The sequence below is a fragment of the Salvelinus namaycush genome, chromosome 3, assembly GCF_016432855.1.
Source record: "Salvelinus namaycush isolate Seneca chromosome 3, SaNama_1.0, whole genome shotgun sequence".
Lineage (NCBI taxonomy): Eukaryota > Metazoa > Chordata > Actinopteri > Salmoniformes > Salmonidae > Salvelinus > Salvelinus namaycush.
This window is the reverse complement of record NC_052309.1, coordinates 45,254,320-45,262,720: the sequence shown is the minus strand read 5'-3', so window position 1 is coordinate 45,262,720 and position 8,401 is coordinate 45,254,320.

Here is an 8,401-nt window from a genome sequence, read left to right as displayed (position 1 = left end):
AAGGGAATTGTTTAAGGCCATTGCATAGAGCCCCTCAAATATTTCCTTAGTTCAAAGCATACTTGAGGGGTTTTATGGTAGTTTGAAGGCATGTATGGCAGAAAGAGTATCTGGTTACCATGGAGATGCCTGATTCACTACATAAATGACTCCTCAAAGAGATTGCTATCATTTTGTGAGATAGCAAAATAAAACTTCTACAATCAAGACAGGATAACCAAATTGCTTCAGAAGATAATAAATCACGTTTCTTGTAGTCACTTTCTAGTACATCAAGTTAGCTTACAGAGTACCTATAGCAAACTAGCCAGCTAGCTTTGTAGCCATGGATTGTGCATCTTCCATTGTTTAGCTAAGTAGCTAGCTGGTTGATGTTTTCCTTTTGTATCCACCCCATGTGTACCCTTAACCTTTTCACTTAATTTACGGGGGAAATTCACCTTGAAATGTTTTGTGCAACTGACTTAAGGGGGAAATTAACTTAATGTGTTTCATGCAATTGGGGCCCAGGCTCTACAGTGCTACAATTTTGGGGGGCATGTGCTACTAAATATTTTGCCGTTCTACCTGAAATTTTTATTTGGGAGCACCAGTGCCCCTACAAAACAATCACCCAGGTAATAACTGTTGTAGTGATTTTTTAAATTTTATTGTCTCACAGCCTCAGTAGTATGCAAACTTATTGTGGCACAGAAAGAAAGAAAAAGGGAGCGCTTATTCAGGAAATTAGATTCAAATGTAGCTAGGATTCAAATTGGCCCAATGTAGGCTATATCTCAGTCTTAAAATATATTTTTTGATGGTGCTCCTAAACCCTGTATTTTGTAATTGCTGGCAATTCTTATTATTAAAGGGGAAATCTGCAGTTACTACATCACTTTTTGGACTTATAAATGAATTATGTAAACCTATTGATTATTGAAGCGTATAACTTAGAAATTCCCCATGAGCTTAGTTCTACTGTCGTACCCCATCAGAAGCCATAATATTAGCTTGTTTTTATAATATTTGTTAACAAAGTAAATGTAAAAAAAAAACATAGAGCCTCAAAACATGGTTTAAACTATTATTTCGATATAAGGTATGGTCAGTCCTTGCATCCATAACTCTGTCTATCAATTTGAGTGTGGTTATATTTCCCTAGCCGCATCCCTCAACCTTTTACCGAAACAGTGACGTTGAGAAAGCTTTGTTATTGTTTTAACTGTGGCTTGCCGCTTTAATACCCCCCCAAAAATGCATTGTGCTCCTACATTTGTGTGCCCCTACATTTTTCAACTTAGGAGCACAAATTCTGAAGGTAGGGTCCTTGAAACTTGTAATGATATACAGTATATAATCAAGTTGCTGGTTATTATTTGTTTGAATGCATACGATTGTAATGAAAGACAACAAGCCAAATTCTGTGTTCTATACCAGTGGTTCCCAACCTTTTTTGGTTACTTTACCACCACCACCATCTGAATTTTGCTCTGCCCGGAGTACCCCTGAAGTACCCCTTTATATGCATTTTACCAGTAGGCCTATGGTCTCATGAGTCTTTTCAAGTACCCCTGGTTGGGGGTTCTATACTATCTGCCCTTCTATACCCTTCTACGTGCCTTCCTAGACATTAGAGGGCACGCATTTGTCATGGTTATGATTGCGGTTATGGTTGTGGTCCTGCAGCTATCACGTTGTAGCTTTTTAAGTGCACGTGCAAATACTCTGAGTGCATTGTCGTACATCATGTTCATCTGTGGTGCTGCTTGTGGCTAAAGTGTGTTTGAAAGATATGTCTCTGTGTATCTCTGTGCTGGTTGATCCCAGTCTGTAATCTGTTATCTGGCCTCCTGTCCCAGGTGAGAAGAAGCTGGACGGGGTCACAAGGTTGTTCAGTGTCCTACGGGACCTGCAGGACTCCCACACTGCAGTGGAGGAGAGGAGGTCAAAGAATATAAACTTTCTCCTGGAGCTGCAAACGTAACAGAACGTCAACTCAACAGGCAGTTTTCAGGCCTAGGATGTCCCAAATGATACTCCCTCATCCCCTCTATAGTGCATACAAAGATATCCCAAAAATGCATACAAAGATAGCCCAAACCCATTCCCCCCCCTCAGTCCCCACCTTTTATCTCTGGAATGTTTTAGCATTCAGGTCCAAAAAGTAACTTTCTGAGCACTTCTACAATGGGCAAATATGAATGGAAGGTTTCATTCAAATCAAAAGGTGTACTGTCAAAGTGATTCAATTCAAATGGATTTACTGTACCCTAGACTTTTTACATGCACGTATGAATATGATGCTCTGGAACAGTATAAACAATTGTACAGACGAGGAGGAAAATGCATTTAAGAGGACAGATTGTCTGTATATGTATGCAAATGAATTGTTGAAGTGTTAAAATTGAGAATGAATGGACCCCTGAAAGATTATTCTCAGAAATGTGAAGTGGAAGATATTGTCATCCCTTTATTAATGTTGCCATTCTGTGTAAATTCTAACCTTTTTTTATGTGTTAGGTTTTTATTGTATGTGTGCATATGTTCTTATAAATCTTATACATTTATATTGCACATTTGTATATGCAATTTTTTTTCTGTTTCACCAGGTGAATGTAAAATGTTGGACCATTAACATAGTTCATTGTTATTAACCACTAGGTGGCTCAGTTGCATAAGTATGCTTGTGAAGTGCTATACAGCCATGCTATACAGTATGGTGTAAAGTGAGGTTGCACCTAGACGCTGATCTTGGGTCAGTTTAGCATTTTCCCCAATAATGGTAAAAGGATTGGGGGAGGAGAAGCTGATCCTAGATCTGTACCTAGGCAAAACTGTACCCTGGAGCTGTACGGTATACAGGGTTGGTGTACTTTATACTGTATCTTTCCAGGAAGAACCAAATGGTTAACTACTTCCATGTTGCATATCAACACATTTTGTGTAAAGCACCTGCAAGTACAGTTTGAAATTCCAGTTCTCTCTAATAATTTGAGAATTATCTAAATGTAATTCAAACCAGCTATACAGTGGACACCAATATGGTGCTGGCTTGTATAGTGACTGTGTGGATATAGATAGGCAATACTTCATACAGTTCTTTACACACAGAATGAATTAATTTCAGATTTAATCAAGTGCAATGTATATTAGATTATAAAAATGGAAAATGTGTTGCTTTACATGTGACCAGAGTACATGCTTAATTAACTGTGTGCAAGGTCATTAAAAACTACTTGTATTGTATAAAAAAAACTCTAAACATCTAGTCAACATTGATATAAAGACATTTGCTTATCAAAAGTTTCAGTCTACACTCTTAGTTCTGTATAGTGCTTTCAGTATGCCTATCTTATTACTCAAATGTGGGTTGACTCACAGTATTACAGTTGACTTACAGTGGCATATCAATACCTGTGTCACTCCTCGTTGAATGACACAATGCAGTATCCCAAGTCAGACAATTGTTAGCGAAATATTACAGAAACATGCATTCAATTACGGTAATCAAGGCTCATGTAGTATCTGTTTGCATAGTTTGGCTAAAGTCCAGATCTTCAGCCCTACAGAAAGAATGTACTTCCTGTTGTGGCTTCAACATCTCATGGAAACAAGAAACATCCAAGCCCCTTTGCTCCCCCTCTCCTCACTCAATTTTAAGCAGAGGTGGCTCCAGAGAGGGCCTTGCCGGTTCTGACACACCCTCACTAGACCTAGCACCACCATGAAACAATTGATAAGTACATACATGTACACCATTGATGGCAAGCATCCCTACGCAATGACCAAGCTACCCCAGTGACACTTATTGGTGCCGCCACGGATTTTAAGACATGTTGACATAACATATTAGTTTATGCCACAACCAACTATGGATAGGTTATCCACCTTCCACTTCTGTAAACCTGTGATCTGGATGTTCCATTCATTTTGAATTGTGGCATAAACTTTTGATTTTGAATCAATAATGCAGCTTTAGGAATGGGAAAATGTAATTGTATCTTTTCTGTCCATAAGCTTTTTTTTATTTTATTAATCTGGTTATCAGCTATATATCAACTTTTTTACACTCAGTACATGGACCTAAGTTAGTGAGACATTTTCATACTGCAAGAGTAATCTATTGTGGAATTATTTCAATGTTCCCAATTCACATTTATTTAGAAAGACCTTCAGATTTTTCCTCATGCATGTATAGCCATGCATGAGCCTTGACTACATAATCTATGGTATGGATTTAGCTCAATTTACTCAATCTACCCATTTGACCTGCTACATTCACAACTCATCATTTACCACCGCTAAGTCTAGGTTAATTTGTTGACAAACATTACTAACCATGAGACATCACTTCAACAAGATCTTTCGCCACCCATTGCATCACACCCTATTGGAAATTAGCATTTTTATATAAGCATGTAATAGGCTAACCTCATCCTTGACACTCAGGGCCACAATATAGATTAGACACTGACAAATAGCCTCAATCTATCAATGTTGTGCCACAGCCATTGAGATGCCTGAAGCGATGATTGTTGAGTGCTTCAAAGGTTATTGATGATGGACCAGTGCACATTTAACTTGATTTTTTATTGAACCTTTATTTAAGTAGGCAAGTCAGTTAAGAACAAATGCTTATTTACAATGACGGCCTACCCCGGCCAAACCGAACAACACTGGGCCGATTGTGCGCCGTCCTATGGGACTCCCAATCACAACCAGATATGATTCAGCCTGGATTCGAACCAGGGATTATAGTGTCGCCTCTTGCACTGAGATGCAGTGCCTTAGACCATGGCACCACTCGAGAGCCCACACTAAATCACTATGGCACTAAATCACATTCCATTTATAGGTGTAACTGATTGAGAGTTGTTCAAATGTCTCTGCTAAAATACTTTTTCCTTTTACCATAAATATTGCAAAATATAAGATAGGGCAAGGCTACTTATAGTTGTCATTTCCAAATATCCAGTAGACCTACTTTTCAATAACTTTCCCTTATACAGGTCTGTGTATTTAGCCTGTGTGGTATTATAACAGTGGGCAGTGTAATTACAATGTTATTATATTGTCAGTTCATTATCTCAATTGTATGTATGTTTGGAAATCCTTTAGTATATTGTAATTATTGTAAATCGTATTAGGGACAGTGCTATAGCCTATTGCAAAGTGGGATCTAATTTAATTAATTTTCAGGAAGGATAACAATTTCCCAGTGATTCAGCACCAGGTGCACAGAAATTCCTGTAAGCAAGTTGAACAGCTGGACCAAAGAATAATCTGGATAAATTCTTATTAATCACCTTGAATATACAAAATATGCAACTATTTATGAATGCCTTCCAAGCTGGCCACAACATTGTTGGCCTTCTTCTATTCACAACTCTCTCAGCAACAGCGTCCACTTCCTTAGCTCTTTGTTTGGTTGAGCCAGCGAAGGGGGCGGCTACAGAGGCGATAAAAGAGGCCGAAAATCCATTGCGCCCCCAAGCGAAACATTGAAAACCTCATCTTCTGTGTTCAGTACGCCACATGTGCGACTGACTGCGTGCTGGTCAACGTTTTTAAGAGTCAATTTATGCTTGATCCGAAAATGTGTTCGGAGGCGCCGTATGGATGGTGTGACGCACTCGCGGAGGCCAAATTGAGCTCTGTTCCGCATCACCGTGTGCCTCTCAAATTGTGTAACAATGTGTAGGGCTCCGTATAGCTCCGCATTTACGTAATTGGTTAACGGTAGGTGAGGGCGGGAGGTCCTGTATAAACACAAACTAACTTCCTTGACAACTTCCTTCACAACAGCTCTGCGCTGCTTGGCGAAGCGTAAGAACTATGAATGCCATGACTTCTGTAGAGGCTATCACCGTACGGTAAACGCTGCCCGACCAATGCAGACTACAGATTGACCATACAGCGCCTTTAAGAGTCGTGGACGGGGATCGAAGCTGCATGATTGAATGTGAGTTGCTGATGCTGTGTTGCACACCAAAACCGCAAACAAGAAGGGAGACCGAGGACTTGGCATATAGTTACGTTGTTGTTTCTGTTTGCTATGAGAAAACAATCTCATTTTGTTTCTGAAAACAATCACATTTTGTTCCTGAAAGTCGCATTTTGAAATTAAACCGGCATCTCAGTCGCCTGAAATAGCCAAATGCGGCTCGCATCCTATCACACTCTCCCTTTCAGCTCCAGCTCAGCATCCATATTTTTTGTGCATCCCTGTGTTGGTGTATAGGGAGTGGCAACCTTCTGATAAATCAACCGATCAGCGCACCCCTCCTCTAGGAAAAACAAATACGTTCATGCGTAAATTGTACATTAAAAGGTAAGCGTTTCTTTCATGCATATTTATCTGGATTTGTTGAGCTGAAATAGAAAAGCACACCACGCTGTAGTTGGTATAACAATAGGTCAATAGGTTGTATGTGATTGGATGCGCATTCTGTTTCCCTATCACAGAAATATCACAGAAATATAAATTCGCAATATAATTGTGTAAACAATGTATCCAACAAGCTTAGCAAAGACAATGTGTCACTCAATAGCCTTATGGTCCTTGATGCTTAGAACATCAAATTGTAATATTGTAGCCAAGCTTAGCCCTACTGCACTGTCATATATATATATATATATATATATACACAAAAGTATGTGGACACCCCTTCAAATTAGTGGATTCGGCTATTTCAGCCACACTCGTTGCTGACTGGTGTATAAAATCGAGCACACAGTCATGCAATCTCCATATAAAAACATTGGTAGTAGAATGGCCTTATTGAAGCGCTCAAATCAAATTTTATTGGTCACATACACATGGTGAGCAGATGTTAATGCGAGTGTAGCGAAATGCTTGTGCTTCTAGTTCCGACCATGCAGTAATATCTAACAAGTAATCTAACAATTTCACAACTACTACCTTATACACACAAGTGTAAAGAAATGAATAAGAATATGTACATATAAATATATGGATGAGCGATGGCCGAACGGCATAGGCAAGATGCAGTAGATGGTATAGAGTACAGTATATACATATGAGATGAGTAATGTAGGGTATGTAAACATTATATAAAGTGGCATTGTTTAAAGTGACTTGTGATACATTTATTACATCCAATTTTTTATTATTAAAGTGGCTAGAGATTTGAGTCAGTATGTTGGCAGCAGCCACTCAATGTTAGTGATGGCTGTTTAACAGTCTGATGGCCTTGAGATAGAAGCTGTTTTTCAGTCTCTCGGTCCCAGCTTTGATGCACCTGTACTGACCTCGCCTTCTGGATGATAGTGGGGTGAACAGGCAGTGGCTTGGGTGAAGGACAACAATGGAGCAGTTGCCGTACCAGGCGGTGACACAGCCCGACAGGATGCTTTCGATTGTGCATCTGTAAAAGGTTGTGAGTGTTTTTGGTGACAAGCCAAATGTCTTCAGCCTCCTGAGGTTGAAAATGCGCAGTTGCGCCTTCTCCACCACGCTGTCTGTGTGGGTGGACCATTTCAGTTTGTCCGTGATGTGTACGCCGAGAAACTTAAAACTTTCCACCTTCTCCACTACTGTCCCGTTGATGTGGATAGGGGGTTGCTCCCTCTGCTGTTTCCTAAAGTCCACGATCATCTCCTTTGTTTTGTTGATGTTGAGTGTGAAGTTATTTTCCTGACACCACACTCCGAGGGCCCTCACCTCCTCCATTTAGGCTGTCTGACGTGTTTGGAGGGTACTATGGTGTTAAATGCTGAGCTGTAATCGATGAACAGCATTCTTACATAGGTATTCCTCTTGTACAGATGGGTTAGGGCAGTGTGCAGTGTGATTGCGATTGCGTCGTCTGTGGACCTATTGGGGCGGTAAGCAAATTGGAGTGGGTCTAGGGTGTCGGGTAGGGTGGAGGTGATGTGATCCTTAACTAGTTTCTCAAAGCACTTTATGATGACGGATGTGAATGCTATGGGGCGATCGTCGTTTATCTGAGTTACCTTAGCTTTCTTGGGAACAGGAACAATGGTGGCTCTCTTGAAGCATGTGGGAACAACAGACTGGGATAGGGATTGATTGAATATGTCCGTAAACACACCAGCCAGCTGGTCTGCACATGCTCTGAGGACGCGGCTAGGGATGCCGTCTGGGACGGCAGCCTTGTGAGGGTTAACACGTTTAAATGTTTTACTCACGTTGGCTGCGGTGAAGGAGAGCCCACAGGTTTTGGTAGCAGGCCGTGTCAGTGGCACTGTATTGTCCTCAAAGCAAGCAAATAAGTTGTTTAGTTGTCTGGGAGCAAGACGTCGGTGTCCGCGACGGGGCTGGTTTTCTTTTTGTAATCCGTGATTGACTGTAGACCCTGCCACATATGTCTCATGTCTGAGCCGTTGAATTGCGACTCTACTTCTATACTGACGCTTAGCTTGTTTGATTGCCATG